This window comes from Sebastes fasciatus, chromosome 16 (genome assembly GCF_043250625.1).
Source record: "Sebastes fasciatus isolate fSebFas1 chromosome 16, fSebFas1.pri, whole genome shotgun sequence".
Taxonomy (NCBI): domain Eukaryota; kingdom Metazoa; phylum Chordata; class Actinopteri; order Perciformes; family Sebastidae; genus Sebastes; species Sebastes fasciatus.
In genome coordinates this window covers 3,621,315-3,639,804 of record NC_133810.1, presented here as the reverse complement: position 1 = coordinate 3,639,804, position 18,490 = coordinate 3,621,315, and the positions used below count along the sequence as shown (strand labels likewise).

At 42.8% G+C, this 18,490-nt stretch overlaps 1 protein-coding gene across 6 annotated transcripts in view; it reads left to right on the top strand.

Moving 5' to 3' along the window:
- sgcd (sarcoglycan, delta (dystrophin-associated glycoprotein)) overlaps window positions 1–18,490 on the top strand; it is a 618,307-nt gene that overhangs the window by 115,683 nt on the left and 484,134 nt on the right. For 2 of the 6 annotated variants that reach the window (XM_074611821.1, XM_074611817.1), the window contains exon 2: window positions 11,807–11,868. The exons of the other annotated variants lie outside the window; for them this stretch is intronic. The gene's annotated coding sequence lies outside the window, so the exon portion shown is untranslated. The remainder of the gene's footprint in view (window positions 1–11,806; window positions 11,869–18,490) is intronic. 6 annotated transcript variants of the gene reach the window in all.

Genomic DNA, 18,490 nt, shown 5'->3' with positions numbered 1-18,490 from the left:
ATTACTTGCCCACTGCCCACACCATCGTTTGGCATTTTTTAGCGAAGTAAAACCCATTTAGTTCCTTCTTTGCGTATGAACATCGTGTTATCTAGGGATGCACCGATACCAGTATTGGGTATCGGGTCCGATACTGTGCTCATGTACTCGTACTCGCAAAACGGCTCCGATACAACGGCACCGATACCACTTTACGGCAACGTGACATTAACCTCTCATCACCATCTTTCGGGTCCTAAAGCGCACGCTCACGCTCCACCTCCCCGACGGTGCGGGCAAGACGGGCTGGTGGTGCGCCCGACCCCGCGGGGTCAGGATCCCACCTCAGGCGGCACACGACGGCCCTCACTTTCATCGCGGGTACGTTGCAGGTGGGTTGCAGACATCGCCACAGACCCCTGGCGCCTTTTACGTGGGCGGAGCGCCGTCCTGGGGGCACGACGCGTTTTGGGGGCACTAAGGACAGTCCGCCCCGGTGACACTTTAGCCAAGACCCGGAAAGCCGGTCGCGGCGCACCGCCTCGTATGCGGGACTCCCCAGCCTGCCGTGTGTCGCTCACATCCTCCAGCTGGCTGTTAACGAGGGTCTTTCGGCACAGAGAAGTACTCGTATTGGTACTCGGTATCTGCGAGTACCCAAATGTGAGTACTTGTACTCGGTCTGGAAAAAGTGGTATCGGTGCATCCCTAGTGTTATTAATACATTGTCGGACGACGGACGCTACAAACTGAAAGTGGAAGTGTCGGCTCCGTACAGCACAGAGTAGCAGGAGTCAGATTCCACACACACACGGGATGAGAGAGAGTTGAGAGACAAGACCAATGTGGAGGATTTGGTGTCAAAGCAAAAGCTAAAACTGTGACGGATCACAACAGCAAGTGTTATCATCAGCAGCAGAGGTCTACCAGGAGATCCAACCAACTGAAAACTCTCTCGGATCTTCAAAGAGAAGTCCAAAGATTTATCATTCCCCTCCTGGAAGACTCATGATTGACAGTTTAAAAAAAAAACACGAAGTGTCAAAATCAAACCAGAGATATTGTCTTTTCTTTTTATTCCTCTCCATTCTTCTTCCTTGTCAACACCAGATTCAGGTGTGTTATGTTAGTAGCAACGAATGTAGCCTTGAGCTGCTAGCCTCGAGCAGAGATGATGAGCTGAATACAAAGGTCTGGTAAACTCGCTGCTTTCTAACTCAAACTTTATACAACTTTTTTCACATACGCATGGTTTGACTTGTCAAGGCCGATGTCATCCTTGAAGCGATGATGATGTAAAACGAGCAAAGTAACCTGACATTCCCTCGTATCAATACACACTTGTGTTTCTTAAAGTGAAACATTCCACCTCCTCATCTCCAGGGTCACAATGAAATGTAAAAAAATGTTTGATAAAAAAGCAAATCTAAACCTTGCCATTGATTCTGTTGGCAAGGTATTTATCTGATTTGCTCAGGTTCGAGTATAACTCAGTTTCAAAAGACACATTTGAACATCTTAGCCTTTATACCTCTTACAGGAATTTTGAAGATAATTGTGTTTCCAGCTTTATAACACACTGCGACATGATACAATAACTACAGCAACTCCAACATAAAAACCAAAAGCTAAAACAATTATATAAAGGATGACAAACATAAAAAAATAAATAAACAAAATACTGGCTTTTCTATGAAATCTTCTACTCATTAATAGGCTGTGAGTGTAGTAGGGAGCCAGCTATTAATAACTCACCCACTGTTCCTACGTACAAGCTCTGTGGACTAATTAGAAGATACTGGTTGGTGCCTGCTGGATGTGGAGGCATGAAGCTGTGTGTGTGTGAGTGTTTTCCTATTTAGGTGAGGACCGAAGCTTTAGACCATCAGAGTGAGGACAGAGGACATTGCGGCCGATCCTTAGTTCAAGGGTAAATTACTGGTTTGGGTTCTGGTTAAACTGATGCATGGAATCTCCCATACATATGGTGGTGTAAGATAAAATATCCCTTTAGTAGTCCCGCAGAGGGGAAATTAATAATAATAATTGGACAGCAGCCAACAAGGCTGAGGTAGCATACAGTATAGAAAGAAGAAATCTCTAAAGGGTCTGTTTGTAAGAATCAGAAATGTCTTGTTAACAGCGACACCTGTGGCCGTCAGGTCAACGAAAGTCAGCGTCCTGTTGCTCGCGCTTGTCATAAACGAGCATCGCTCAAAACAGTGAGGCGACACACGTCAGCTAAAAGCACAATATCACTCTATATTTCAGCTGCTTGGCAGTAATGTTAGCTGACCAGACGAAGGTCTCTCCATGAATCAATGCTGATCCTAGTGTTGGCTTTTCCTGCCTCAGCCTCCCGACCGCGGCCGGAGGGAACGGGGGAGACGCCGGAGTTTTGGTCGGAGACGATAACGTTTCTCTCTGCGGAGCCCCGTCACTTCACAAGACACGGGAAACCTCTGCTAGTCCTTGTTGCGCCCGGTGGCACATCGGGTAAGGACTAAGGATCTCCACTCATCTCTGTTGTTTGCTTTCTTCTCAACGCTGTTCCAGCTGTATCCTCTCGTCTTCATTTCTCCTTGGATGGTTCGCCTCCAGGTTGTTTTGGGCCTCCCTCTTTTGCGTTTTCCCCTCTGGTGTCCAACGCAATGCCACTTTTGTCATCAGATGGTTTCCTTAATACATGTCCTAGCCATCTCCATCTTCTTCTCATCAATAGTGTTTCCACGTCCAAGCACCAGCTGTCGTTTTGTGTAGTTCATGGTTTGTAATCTTCCTATAGTGCAGAATATCCTCATGATCTTTCTGAGGCGGGTGTTGTGAAAGCTGGAAAGCTTGTCTCTTTCAGCCATTCTCCAGCACTCATCACCATATAGAAGGACAGATAGCTAACAGCTGTTGTATAAACTTTACCTTGGTGTTTCTAGTTATATGTGTCGACTTCCAGATGTTTCCAAGTCTTAGAAATGCCGTCCTTGCTTTTCCTAATCTGGCCAATCTCGGTCAGCTCCTCCATCTGATGTTACCCGGCTTCCGAGGTATGTGAAAGATGACGTCAGCTGTTGTCCATCTAGCTCTATGACAGGTGGTTCTTTAATGTTGAGGGGCATGACTTCTGTCTTCTTGATGTTTTAATCTTAAATCCCAGCATGCTTGCATTCTTCTGTAGTCCAGATGTTTTGTCTTGCATGTGATGTGATAGGAGAGCGAGGTCAGCCTCTCCAGCTCTCTCTCTCCTCTCTTTCCAGCAAGAGAGGTACATCCTGGTGGTAGTACTAGTGAGGCTTTGGACTTTATGTGATGTTCCTAAGAATTACAGAAATTACCAGACACAGCAGATGTAAAAGCTGCAAGATAAAAGGTTGATCAATTAGATAAAAAGCTTTTATCTGGAAATATAAAATATTACAGGGTATAGGGTAGGATTACACAATGAATATAGTTAACACAAGCTCCTCATACAGACATACTGTGCATACAAGGATGTGTGTGTGCAGTTAGTGCCGGGTTCATTGCCAGAGGTCCGCCTCTCGTCTAATTAAGCAGGTAGGCGGCGCAGACGGGGAACTGCCTGCACAGGATGAGCTGATGGCCATTAACGCGACTTCTGCCTCCACTTTAATCTTTCGTAGCTGGAGAGAGATGGATGGAGAGAGAGAGAGAGAACGAGTAAGTGGTGAGGGTGAGGGAGAGATAATGAGTGAGTGACCTAGAAATTGAGAGACTGGAGAGAAAAGGAATAAAAGGTTGAGATGGAGAAAACAGATGGAAGACTGTGAGATGGAGGATGGAAATCTGAGTAAAAGGAAGATTAGGGGGGGTGAAAGGGGCAGAATACGGTGCGAGTAAGTGTTGGAATAAGAAAGAGGTGGGAAAACATGTTGTGAGGTTAAGTTGAAAGGGCCGACATGAAAACAAAGGAGGTGTTAAATGATACGGCTACTTTTTTGCATGCATCAGCTCAGACGACCACAAACAATAGGTTTTCATTTCCTCTATTTCCGTCTCTCCTTTCCTTTAATCCCTTTAATTTGTAGCTCTGGTTGGTTCAGTTTTAAAGCCACAGTGAAGATACTGGCATCATATGAAACTACAAAACCTGATGAATCCATCTGTACCAACCATGTCATACTAGCTTGTCGCTAGAACGTTAAATAACGCTCCAAATTCACGCGAAATTTTGGCCAGGAAAAACTGTCATGACCATTTTTCAAAGGGGTCCCTTGACCTCTGACCTCCAGATCAGTGAATGTAAATGGGTTCTATGGGTACCCACGAGTTTCCCCTTTACAGACATGCCCACTTTATGATAATCACATGCAGTTTGGGGCAAGTCATAGTCAAGTCAGCACACTGACACACTGACAGATGTTGTTTCTGGACAATATCTGTCATTGTTTTATTAATTGATTTCCAATAATAAATATATTCATACATTTGCATAAAGCAGCATATTTGTCCACTCCCATGTTGATAAGAGTAATAAATACTTGACAAATCTCCCTTTAAAATACATTTTAAGCAGATTAAAAAAGTGTGATTAATTGCGATTAATAAAAATTAGCTATAGCCAATCATACAATTAATCACGATTAAATATCTTAATTGATTGACAGCCCTAAGTTTTTCTTTTCCCTTTCTTTACTGTACCTTACTTCCTTTAACAGACTCCCTTTCCTTCCTATTTAATCTACATCTTTTGGCTGCCACAAACATCTGGAACAGTATGGAGTGTAATCAAGCATCAAGTTTTCATTAGTTTAATGCACCCTTTATGCCTCTTTCAGTAATTAATAAAGTCAGTCAACATGAAAATGAAAAATAAATATCATCTTTGGGTGCTGAGGGGGGGTGGGGGGGCGTTTGTGAACCGTGCTGCGGTATCATTCCCCCCTGAGTGTTGTGATCCTCATTTCAGAGTTTGGATTCTTCTCTTCCAGAGAGAAAAGAAAGTTTAAATGTTTAAAAAATGCCGACCAAGCCCTTTCGTCATTGCCTTTTTCCCCATCTCTGATCTCAGGTGTCCTTTCATGTGTGCGCCGCCGACATGATCGCCTCCCCCTCTCCTCTCTTGGAAAGCTCAGAGCGTGTTGGTTCAGTGCAGCTTGATTGGTTTGCAGTAGCTCATTTCTCAGCCGCGCTCGCAGGATGTTTGCAGTGTTCAGATTTCCTGAGTCCTTTTGAGCCCCGTGCGCCGTCAGCCGCTGCTTCTGCAGGCTGCCTGGGAAATTGAAGCCTTCATTTTCCCCAAAGAGTCGGGTTTCAGCTCTCTTTTTTTTTTGTTAAACAGTCCTGTCAGTTAGAATCACATCCTTCCCTGCAGATGCTCAGCCTCCCGCTGGAAACATTTTCTCTTTTGACTCGTTAGGTTTGCAGGTTTGTTTCTGTTATGCGGTTGTTGGTCTGTCAAGCGAGTCTGAGGATTTGTGGACGTTATCTGCTTGGTTTCCTGACTCCTATTTGACATCCAGCGAACAGCAAACTCTTACTAATAGCTGCAAACATGCAGACGCACGCACCCCAGTTTTTCCCAAGGACTACTTTGATCAGTAGAAACTGCAATAGGAGAACATCTTGATTAAGATAACTGAAAGATCAAACGACAAACTGCTTATTTGCAGACTCACTCAGGTATTACATGTTTGCCAAACTCCTCAGCTGAACCTTGGCCTTTCAGCAGTATGCAGGATCGGTTTAGCGTGCTATTTTAGTATACAAATACACTGAAAAGCTTGCTGAGGACACCAGAGGAGAGTGGGTGTTTTTAAAAGAAAAGGTACAGCAGGTCACTGAGAGGTTAGAAAGTAGGCGTCTCTCACCGCTAATATCTAGTTGAATTTAGTAGATTTAGTAGACAGTTTTGCGAATCTGCAGGTGAGAATACATCTGTGAAGCCAAGTTTTAGCCACCTTTTTACCTACCACTCAGCTGTGGTTATCTTGCCTGCTCACATTAATGGATATATATGTATCTTCAGCAGCTCTTCTCTCATGTTTGCCTTGTTGTTAAAGCTGCATTCATTTATTTATTTGCCCGCTAGGGGGCAGTACAACAGGCCGTGAACAAAACATTGACATGTTTATGCTGCATCAGTTCATTAACGTCTTGTTTCTGGCCTTCTGGCGATTGTGAATTCACTGTTCACTCTCCTTTTTGCTCTGTTTTGGTCTCCTCCAACTCACCAGCTATGTCGCAAACTGTGTCTTTTCTGCTGTTTGGTGCTGGGAAGTATAGCGTACCATGGGTTTATCAGAGCCAGCTGCTGCAGCTGGAAACATATTTTCAGTCCCTCTCTGCACACACAAGTGCAGAGTATTGGAGCATTGGGACGTAAAACCAAAACAACGAGCTGAAAGATGCTAAACATCTCCGCAGAGCTGAGGGGGACTGCAGAGTTGAATGATATATCCCTGTGGGCTAGTCACTATAAACGGCACCCTTCACATTCAACATATTCTCATACATCGGTTTGTATGATATCTTACAAAATGTTATTCTTCGATATATACGAATACAAAGAAAATATTGATTAGAGCAACTTTAACTTGCAGCCCAAAAATCGGTGGTGCTTCATTTTAACTCAGTGGAAGGAGAGCGAGGTTGAGTTTAGTGCTTTTGTGGATGAATGAAGAGTCAGTTTCTCCCCAAGATACTAAACTAGTTTCACAATGACAGCCACGTTCCAAGACGTGTTGTGAATTGGCATAAAGATATGAACACAGAAGAGGCACACAACCTGCAGTGGAAGGCTTTCACTCCTAAATGAAACACCTGCTCTTACAGCTGTAAGAATATCTGAAGAAATGAGCATCACTCTTAATGTATAATAGGTTATTTCATTTATTTATTTTGTATCCATGTGGTTGAACTGTTTTTTCCCACTTGTTTGATATTAATGTTGAAAATGTTTGAAAATTATTTTTTACAGTGTATTTTCAGGATATTAAATGATCTCAAGGGGATGATAGTTTTCCTCCTAAACTGATATACAAGTGTTAGATTACTTGTAAAATCCATAAAGATCTCAAATAAACACATTCATAAGTAATTTACTGAACATTACTTGGTCATTTCTGTCTCTTCTCTTCCTGCTCTAACTGGTTTATTTCATTTACTTTCCATGAAACAATGAAAACAAAGTCAGGAGGGCGACGGCCCCGCAGGCTGACAGCGGCTTATAAAATATGACACGTCAGCGGCCGCCCTCGCAGCAGCCGCTCAGCGCTGCGTGATCGTTTTGAAGAGTGATAGCACAAACACAAGACGGCACTAACATGATAATAGAGGGGAGCGGCTGCCTCGGTGAAACTTTATTTGGACAGAGGATACAGTTTTTTAATTTCAGCCCTCAGCAGATCGGCGCCACCCGTCATTAACCTGCCCTGACCTGCTCATTAATTCACATTCCTGCTCTAATTGGGCGGCGGTGTGTGTAATGGGTGCTGTATTCTTGTGCTCTCGGTGTGGAATAGAAAATAAATGATTAACAAAAGTGGCGTCGGTGAGAGTGTCATGCAGTCACAGCTCAGTCTGTCAGCAGGACGGCCGTGAGAAAGTGGAGGAGGAGGGGGTCAGTTCGCTCACTTCATCAGGAGTATGAACAGCGAGGGATGTGCTGGTGGAGCTGAAGTGGCTCGAGCCATTTCGTCTTCTTTTACTGAAGTGCCAAATGTGTATTATTGTTGTTGTGGAGGCAGCTGCTGCAGTCGCTCTAATAACGATGAGAAAGTTCCCGTTTAACGAGCCATTATGTCATCGTCTTTAGTATCTTTACTTCAAAGAGGAAGTGAAGAAACTTTTCTCCTCTACACCATCTTTCTCTCTTTCCAAGTGTTTGTGCTGTCGGTGAGTCACTCTGCAGTTCTTGTATATTTGCCCGACACAGAGGTTCAATTAATGTTTTTTTTATCCCTAATTGGTTCTCCTTCTGAATTAATTAGTGCAGAGCACCCACACGGAGGCTATTCTCTGTTTGTTTTGCATTGGCAGCGTGTTCCGGTAGCCTTGAACAGCTGTGAATTACATATTGTGAGTATTCAAACCAATAATATGGGAACTGTTCCTTTGTCATATTGCATTGGATATCTTGGAGCACATAGCTGCTGCAACTGTAGAAGACTAATGGCTGTGGTTAGCAAAGGATACCATCTGTTAGGTGGTGCAATAAAGTGCATTGATATGAGCATCCTCTATGATCTGATTCTCGGACTCACAAACTATATAAAAGTATGTGGACGACCCTGTCCACATTCAGTATATTTTTTATTCTCAGTAATGCTCTTCAGGCTGGTTCTAGGTCCCAAAATCTGGTGGACATCCTTCTGAGAACAGCGGAGGCTGTGGCAGCATAGTGGCATAAAACCCATAGTATGGAAGGCATGTTCAACTCTCACATATGGATGTAGTATTCAGGTGTCCGCACCCTGTTCTTTTGTTGACCTAGTATCGACCCAAACCAGTTCAGCTCTTAAATTAACAGACTAATCATTAAAGGGACTGTTTGTAAGAATCAGAAATGCTTGTTTACAGCGACACCTGTGGATGTTAAGTCAACGAAAGTCAGCGTCCTGTTGCTCGCGCTTGTGCTCGCTCTACATAGACATGAAGGAGCATCGCTCAAAACAGTGAGGCGACACACGTCAGCTAAAAGCACAATATCACTCTATATTTCAGCTGCTTGGCAGTAATGTTAGCTGACCAGACCAAGGTCTCTCCATGAATCAATGCTGATCTTAGTGTTGGCTTTTCCTGCCTCAGCCTCCCGACCGCGGCCGGAGGGAACGGGGGAGACGCCGGAGTTTTGGTCGGAGACGATAACGTTTCTCTCTGCGGAGCCCCGTCACTTCACAAGACACAGGAAACCTCTGTTGGTCTGGAGGAGCTGCAGCAGTTATTACTGCACAAACGTCCACTGAACATTCACTAGATATTCTCAGAGCTAAACTAACTCTTCTGCAGTGTGGAGTGAGCAGCATGCACGTGAGAGTGGAGCGAGCTGAGTGAAGGCAAGCAGGCAGGCAGAGGAGCAGAGACTCCGGCCCTGGAGACCAAAGCTACGGTCTCCTGTTTTGCAAGACGGGCTTCACTAGATAGAACTTTGCGGTTTTGGTGCTTCCGTGTAGTTTGTGTTGTTATATATATATTTATTTATATTAAAACTAAATCCCCATTTATGAAACAAAATCCTCAGGTGATTGTCCACCAACACCAGACAGCTGCTGACTTTGTCAGAAGACAAACTTCGTGAGCTTCAAACACCTGTCTCTCTGAGTCTTCCTGAAAGTAAAAACAGAAAGTGGAGCACCTTCGTTGCCCAGCGATAACAGCGCATACGTTACTGCAACGTCATGGGTTCGATTCCAGCATTGGAACCTTTGTTGGGTGTCTTACCCCTCTCTCTCTCTCTCTCCACTATTTCCAATCTTTGTCTCTTTACACTGTCAAATAAAGGCAAATGTGTCGGGGGCGGCGTGACAGTTTGGTCAGTTTCAGCTTGTTAAATGCTTTTTCAAAATAAACTTGTAATGTAGTTCTACTTATTGTTTAGGTTTACTTACACAACAAAACTACTTGGTTAGATTAAGGGACATATTGTAACCTACATTATAGCCTTCATATACTGTATGATATCATTTTAGATTATATAATTAGATCATACTGTATATTGTACCATCTGGTCAGGTTTCAGGAACAGACCTAAAGCACATGCGCATGTTTGTGCATATGTTCATATACATATGGGAGCTGATGGCAGCAGGAGTGGTGGGATGGGATAATAATTGAGCTGCTTCAAGACACCCAGAGACTTCCATATACACTACATATACTCATATGCAAATACACACACACACACACACACACACACAGAGAGACTGCTGCAAGAAAATTCTCCGCTTTTCACACTTGATAAGATTCAAAGCGTTTTCATGACTTGCCTCTAAGTTAAAGCTGCTGATTCGTCCACATTTTTTAAACCTCCATATGCTGCGTGGCGCCGCTCCACTGAGCCGCTAATTCCTCTAACAGTATTTTTATTCCTCAACCTAAAAGGGAATCATTAAAGACTCAGTCCAGGTGTGTCACCGGTGTCAATAACGGCTCCGAACACTGGCACTGGATTTGCTGATGGAAAATGTTTTTGCAGCCGTCAGCTTCATTTACACCTTCGTCTGACTTCAGTATATCACGGTACTGCTAGTAGTACTGCTGCAGTTGATACTCTTCTAATGCACAACTTGTCTGAGACTCCCACCTGCTACAAACTGCATCATCATCACTGCAGCATCATCTACGGGCTCTTATTTTGTAGTACTAAACACTGGTCTGTGGTAGTTTTAATATGCATATTTATTTTGAATGGAGGAATATAAATCTGTTTTTAATTTGGTCTGACAAAGTTCTTTGTGAAGTTTCAGAAGTTCTGAAAATGTTGACGTAAGTGATTTATAATTATTGCGGCTCATTTATTGTCTAATGAGACAATAAGCTGTCGACTCCAGGGAAGTGAAGAGTTTGGTTATAACGTTGGTATATCCAGCATCCAGCAGCAAAAGCGAACTGCAGTCAATGAGGTGCGGCCTGTAGAGGCACGCTAAGGACGACATGCTCGACTCAGTCCGCAGAAGAACCCTCCGCTACGGCACACAGCGCTGTTTGTTCCACTAGGTGGTGCTGATTCTTTTTAATACAGGCTTTATTGCTTGTCCTTTGAACCATGTTCATCTTTGTTTTCCTTGCACTCCTGGGTAGAATGCACATTGTTTAGTCAAAGCATCTACATCTCTTGGAATCACTTTTGCAAGCATCGTCTGTGAGCACAGGTTTTACAAGATGCCCATATTTGTGTCAATGTTTATATTTTGTATGGATGGCTAAGGTTAGGCCATGTTTTTATGTGTTTATGTGTTTTTATGTGAATTATTCATTGTTCACCATATAACCTGTCCTCTTAATAGCTTTCAGCAAGCTATATTGGTAGCCAGACGTTTCAGATACAGGCTTTATGAGGCATATAATAGGCATGATGGAAACGTATATTAATGAGGCTTATCTTACTATTTTCTTTTTCCCTTTATTTTCTTTTTTTATTTCAGTTTAACTCCATTCTCATACTGTTAATACTAAACGGTGGCGTGCAATAAATCCAGCATTCTTTGACTCCAGTGTGTTGAAGGAAGTCTAGTTAAGGAAATGGACTCTTTGATGAAGGCAGAACACTGTTCGTCGGTTTATTCAAAGTTTATTACATGTTGGACGTGTCCAAATTTCACCAGATTTCGACACTGCACGTCCTTGGGTCCCGAACAATACACCTGCAAAGTGTGAAGTGAAGAAGTGAAGTCTTTACTTTACTGTCGTCACTGTTATATTAAAGTAAATATTAAAGTAAATACTGTATAGCAGCATCAACACATAACAGTGAAGGCACTTTTTTAATATGCACACGCTGGCTGCAACGTTGCGAAACGACTAAACCGCAGCAATTCAACATAAAAACACAGCAAAAGTCCACACAGCACAACTTTACCCGAAACGAGTGCTGGGAGAGTTGAAACGACCTCCAGAGCTCCGCAAAGCTTCGTTTTGCGAAGGATTTTTGAGGAATTCTGCTGATCCGGTCCCCCCGGTTCTTTCCCGGGTTCGGCCCTATCGCTCTGTAATGAAAGCGTTGACTGTGGGAGATCTGCGCACTGATCCCACATCAGCACTCCCTAATTGGAGAAACTTGGGAAATAATAATATGGGCCTGGGAGGAGATGATCAGCTTAGAGGAGGCCCATCCTTCACATGCTGCTGACCATATCTTTCTACCTCCTCATCTCAGGTGATTAGAGAAATCCCCCGGACCCTGTCAGAAACTCAGAATCAGCACACTCATACACTGAGGTGAGTGTGTTCCAGTCTGTAATCTGTGCATGCATGGAGTTGGATGTGTGTGTTTGTTCCTACACTGCATGTGTGCTTAGGTGTAACTGCACAATGCTCTACCAGAGGTGGAAGGTTCATTACAAATAGACATTCTGCATCTCTAACTTCAGCTGTGGATTAAAACATTTGGTGCTCTAGTGAGAATTTCTGGACGGTGTATGTGGGTTTGAGTGAAAAACAAACTACAGTGTGTTCATGGCAATGAAGGAACATGTCACCCAGCGCAACGGTGTGACTCACTTGTGTGTTTTTTATAGATTCTGAACAACAATGGAGCTCCATGGCACAGAGGAATAAGATATAGCAGGCGTTTGGACACACAGACAACACTTGTTAGTGTGGGATTTGTTGGCAATAACAAATATATCCACAGCCTTTTTCCTTTAACAGAAATAATCTCAAACACTCTGAGTAAATAAATAAACAAATAACAGTAAACACTGAAAGTATAGTGCCAGGAAAATCCATGTAGCTCTTGTTGTGAACTGCAACTTCATTTGATGTGTTTGATCCAACTTAGTAAAACAAATAAGTCACAGCTGGAGTCTTTATCGTGGCATTTGATGAAAAGTGCTCAGTGTGTATCTAATAACTCTATTTTGTAAACTCAAAGGAACCATCTTCTCACATTTGCTGTCACTACTTTATAATGAACACAAAGCAAGCCACACCTTCAGCATACTGGTGTGAATACCCAGATTGAAAAATACCAGAATCTCTCTACAGAAGTACAGAAGAAGTGTTAAAGGAAAGTAAATAAAGCTGTGAGAGAAAGTATAGTGAAATAGAAGTATAGTGTAACCAAAGACTGTATATAAGAAGCAGATATAGTCACCGTGACGTCAGCAATTGGTTTGAAAACGTTTTCAAGTTCGACCTTTTGGCCTTCGCTATCTTGGTTTTTGGCCGTCGACAACGCCGTGGTAGCGACCTGTCAATCACATGGTAGCCATGCCCTAAAGCATCCCCTGCTTTATGATCTATTTGACTTAAATGGGACCATAATTTACTACATGAACATCATGCTGTATTGAAGAAGACTTGAAACTAGCGATTGATACCATAAACTCATGTTTACAATGTTTACTGAGGTAACTAGAATGGACACTCGGAGAGCGCAGACCTCCCCCCCATCTCCGCTCAGCTTGCACCATCATCCACATGCATTGTTGTTTATGTTGAGATCAGCTGTACGTAGCGGAGCAGCGTAAAACACTTCATTCAAATGGGACAGAGATAAAGTAAAACTCAACTAAACCGTCGTCGTTACTCTTTCCAACAATCAACAAGTGTGCTTCGGTCGAACTCAAATGTAATTTCACCGAGTTTAATGTGAAAAAAACGGCAAATCTACAGTTGTTACCCACCACCCCCCGCTCTCTCTCTCTGAAGGAAAGAGGCGGGGTCATGCGTCATCAACGCGTCATCAGTTACGCTTTGCATGTGTCTAATGTCATTCAAATTCATCGCAGACTTTTGGAGTTATCCTGCAAACTGACAAACAAACAAACCAAAAAAACAACAAACCAACGCCGGTGAAAACATAACCTCCTTCCTAGGCCTTGGGCCTTGGCGGAGGTAATAAATCAAGTGATAGGTAGGCTCATTTTCTCATAGACTTCTATACAATTAGACTTCTTTTTAGCAACCAGAGGAGTCGCCCCCTGCTGGCTATTAGAACGAATGCAAGTTTAAGGCACTTCTGCATTGGCTTCACGTTTCAGACCCTGGAAGTACTCAACTGAGTGTAATACAAAACATAGACACTCATCAGATTGTATTAGAGCACCACGCCTGGCGATGCAGTGTTTTAACCAAGTGAAGCGGAGCAGAAAAGCACAGGTGTCTCCCGTGAATTCAGGCCTTACACAGCATATGCTTCGGGGGTGTGATGGGAGCCCGCTCGCCTCTTTCTTTCTGGCTCTGTTTTTACTGGTGCGGATAAACACAAAGGCACAGAGCAGTCAGCTGCATTGTGCCACACATTGTCACGATGCCAGAGGAGCGGTTAGACTGATTTCACAGGTGTTTCCTGAGGCAAGAAAACAGAAAATGGCTTCATAAAATCAAATAAAAGCACAGAAGAGAGGCTGTGCCAGAAACAATAACAAATGCTGTCGTGTAACCAGACTTGTCGACTCGTACGTGTTTGGCTTCCTTCGCTGCCAACGGACTGTAAAATAAAAAAGAATGACTTTAACAGGAGGGAGATTTGGTAGAAAGCATGTCCGCTGCAGTGAGCATGTACTCAGCATTTGTAGCAGCATCTCAGCGTGTAGCGGCTAATTGGTTTGGTTGCTTATCTTCACTCCTGCTGTAAGAACCGAGGGGAGCAAGAGGCTGGTTAGATTATTTTCAGTCTGAGGACAAAGACACAGGTCAGGTTTGGGTCAGCCGAGCCCCCGGGTCCTCCGAGGATTAGAGTCTGTCCTGAAGAGCCGGTGAATGCAGAGTGCAGAGGTCTGTTCTGTTTTTCAATATCATTCATGAAGACAAAGGCCAAAAAAGATCCCAGGATTTCACTGCATCATGCATCATCTTGGCCAAGAACTGTGAATGTGATGCTGAGACTTCTTGCTTGAATGTCAAATCACATCCACACAGCAATATATTCAATAGTTAGAGAATAACTGTGGTATTTCTTCAACTCTTTCTCCCGTGTTTTTGTGTCTAAGTGACTAATGAGGACAACACTTTTTGAAATTGGTCCAGCATTGAGGGAGAGCGCTGCAGCCACCAGCCGCTAAACAAGCTGTAATGTAATCATTTGGGAGCAACCTGGTACCGTCAGTTTGTCCGACAACATTTTTGAAAGGACCCTACAGAGAAATGAAAAGTTTTTTCTTTCCTTTCGCTTAGACTCATCTTTTGCATTACATTTATTTAGTTTTGTTCTGTCTTCTTTTTTAAAACGCTGCTTGTTTTCACCCAGATTTTATGTCTTGACGCATCTAAAAGTAGCTGTGTTTTCCTGCTGCAGGAGGATGTTGATCACCATACTTTAGTAAACAAGGTCGTCTTGTGGTGAGAACGGCTCAGAGAGTGGTTTTCTCTTTAAAAATTGCCAATACGATATCCAGAGCATTAATATAGCAGCAAACAACTATTTGCAATGTAAAGATATAGAGGAGTAATGTCTACCTGAGCAGAGAATGAGGTCTCTCTCCCTCTATGTGTGTTGTTTGTATGTATATGTGTGTAATCTGAGCTTCTCCTCACTTTGTTAACAAAGCCAGGCCGGCCGTGCATGCTTTTAGTGCACTTGAGCGTGCCCCAATGGCTAGCTCACGGTCACCACTCTGTACTGCTCTCATACGGCGGTTACAGCTGATAACGGCGTTGCGTAAGCGTAGCACCCACCCTCTGGTTCCAAATTGAGAGAGAATGAAACACGCTTCTAAATATGCAAAAAGAGTCCCACCAGGTCACTCAATTACAGTGAATTCCTAAACTTAATTGGTAATTGATGGACTTCCACATGGGTTATCAATCAGCAATCTGGGTCTTAGGATAATCAGTCTATTTTTTGTGATTTATATTTTAGCTTATTGTATTTGAGATGAGCTGCAGCTACTGTAAAGTAAAGACACAACAATGCCTTCATATTTCTTTAGAAGTTTAGTTTTCCCAAAACTCGGAAACATGATTCTCCCCAGGGACAGACATATTGACAAGTCACTGTTAAATTTAATATTCACCTTGCATGTCTGTGTTTTTATGTTTGTGCACATGCACTGGAGGAAGTTGACTGAGCACTCCAGCAACAACACGCTTCATATTTCATCAGTTTCCCACACTTTTCTAAAAGCATTCTGACAGTGAATATGTATTTTTTAACACTTTGTAATGAAACACTTTTGCAGAGGGATGGATAACTAGTACTATTATACCTGTTAATGCCAATGCTTCTGAAGAAAGGTACAGTTAATAGTGATAGAGGGAGACTGGGTTGGAGAAAGAGGAATACACAAAATACGAGGAGAGACACGGGGGGGAAAGGCGAAAGAGACAGGAAGAGGAAAGAAACAGGGGAGCAGGAATCTGACAAAAAGAAAAAAAAGACAGAGAGGAGAAAGACAAGACGCTGACTGACAGACTGCGTGTCTGCCGGAGGTCACTGATTACCACACGTTGCAAAACACATTGAGGCACCACGGAACACATTTCTTTCGGAAAGTCAAACAAAAAAACAAAAACATTTTACCAGCTGTTAACTCTTTGTGAACTGATATCAGAAACATATTTAAATTCTAATTAGACTACAATTATCAGAACATTCAGGCTCCCTCGTGTTGCTCATAGCTGTACTGCAGATATAAATACAAAAAAAAGACTATGGAAGAAATTCTACAAATGTATTTGGCGACCCTAATGAAATCTTTAGGAATGACTGTGTGCAAAAAAAAACTTCCCAACATGCAATACATGTGTTTCAAAGTCCATTCCCCAACTTAATTATGTAGATTTTAAGCTATAAATTTGTATTTTCCAATCCCAAAATAAGATATCTTGGTAATGGGATAGAAGCCACAGAAGCCATATGAGTGTTTTCACGGATTGTATAGAACTCTCCATGACTAGTAAGTTGATTGAAATGAGTGTAATGCCCCTTTAATCAAACAGGTATCATGAAAGTGTAGTAATTTGTAGTATTGAAGCATCAGCAACACTTGCAGTATTGAAAACAACTTCATATACTTCATATTGAAATGACGTTACATTTCTTTCATATCTATGGGATTTAAATATTCTTTGATGGGCCCCGATGAAGGTTACAGATTGTTTGAGCAAAGTTGTTCTCAACACAGTAGAAAGTTGTGCCAAAACCCGAAGACGATTTATGCCTTTGTACCATGACATCATTTGGCTCGCTGCGAGGATATTGTGACAGGACATATTGTATATGTGGCAGGCTGTGAATTAAAGGAGGTGGAGGTCTTCACGGGTCCAAAAGTTTGGACCAGATCCAAAACCTGCCTGAAACAGATGTGCATGAATATATATAGATTTTTAAATGGACCCAAAAGGCACCCAAGGACAGCCAGACCTGGTAGGAAAGACACTCGGAGATAGACCTGATACCAAAATTGCGGATGACCCAAATAGCCCTGCTGCTGTTGTGGATGATGTTCTTGTGTAAATGATACAAAGTCCCTCTTCTTTACTGCTGGACAACCGTGGCATTTGGTTGCCCTCCCCTGGGAGTTATGTTTAGAAAAAAACAGGTCGTCAAAAGTTCTAAGTAATAGTTTGAAGAGCAGCTAGTGGAGGGCTATTATAGCTTAGCTTCATGAAATCCCAATTTAGTTTTTGACAGTGTAATGTTCGAGAAAGATAGGAGAGTGATTTTACTGCACGATAGGTTCAGGAGGAAAAGAGCAACGATATGAGTCAGACGGAAGATGCTGACAAGCGAAGAGATGCAGAAGAGTGAGGAGGAGAGATAAGAAGGAGGAGAGAGAGAGAGAGAGGGGGAGGATGGATGAATGGTGGCGGAGAGAAAAAAGAGATTAAAATGTGTAGTGGAGGAGAAGCAGAGGTGGGCAGGCGGAGGAGGATAAAGTGGAGAGGGGGCATATGACGTCCTGGCAGGTCTCCCAAAGGCTCCCAGCGGCGAAGGCCACTTCGAAAAGCCTGTTAGCAGTGCCAACAATACGGGGAGGAACGCAAGAGAGCCTGAGAACAAGAGGAGGAACATGAGAGAATGAAAAATGGAAAAGAAGGAGAGAAAATGAAATATGGAGAGAGAGAGTCCAAAAAGAGATGCTCAGCTAGGACACAGGGGGATGTGGGGAGAAGTTGTTTCTGAGAAAAACAAAGGGGAACAAAAACATGAACCTCTAATTCTCACCGCTGCCACTCCTGTGACAAACACAGAAAACACTAAATCATTTAAATCAAGCAACAAAATGGTTCATTCTGGTGGTTCAGCGGGGGAAAAAGCTTAATTTGCAGGGATGTTGTGTAGTTCTCATCAAATTAAAATCACCCCCGATACCTCCGTGTTTCATGTAAAACATTTACACACAATAATAATAAAAACTCCTCAGTGTCTGGATACGGTTGCATAAAACCCAGATTTGTACAGTTTATAGTCACGTCTTGATTCAGCAAAGTATGACTTGAACTGTTGTAACTGATTTTGCACGGAATGAGCGTCTTCTATCAGGGGACTCCAAACTAAAATATGGCAAGACATCTGTGAGGGAGTTTTGACTTCACAGCTGGCATATTCTCAGGGGATTGTAATGAAGAATTATCTCCTCAGGTAATAATTACTCCTGTGGGGCTTGCAGCACAGGTTGGGGACGTTTCAGTCTGGGCCTCCATTATTGATAAAGGTATAAAGAGTGTTTTCTCTTCTTCAAGTGTTTTACATGTCTCAGAACAGGAAGGACCAAGAGCTCGAACACATATCTGTTCAGTGAATGGCAGCGTCGCTGTCCGTGGTGCTGGAACGGTTGTTGAATTGATTTTGAAGTAACTAGGTTAATTTAGCTTTCTGCATGCCTTGCATATCTAAAATATGTTGAATACTTAATACTGAATATGAAACCTAATATATAGTCAATATAGATAC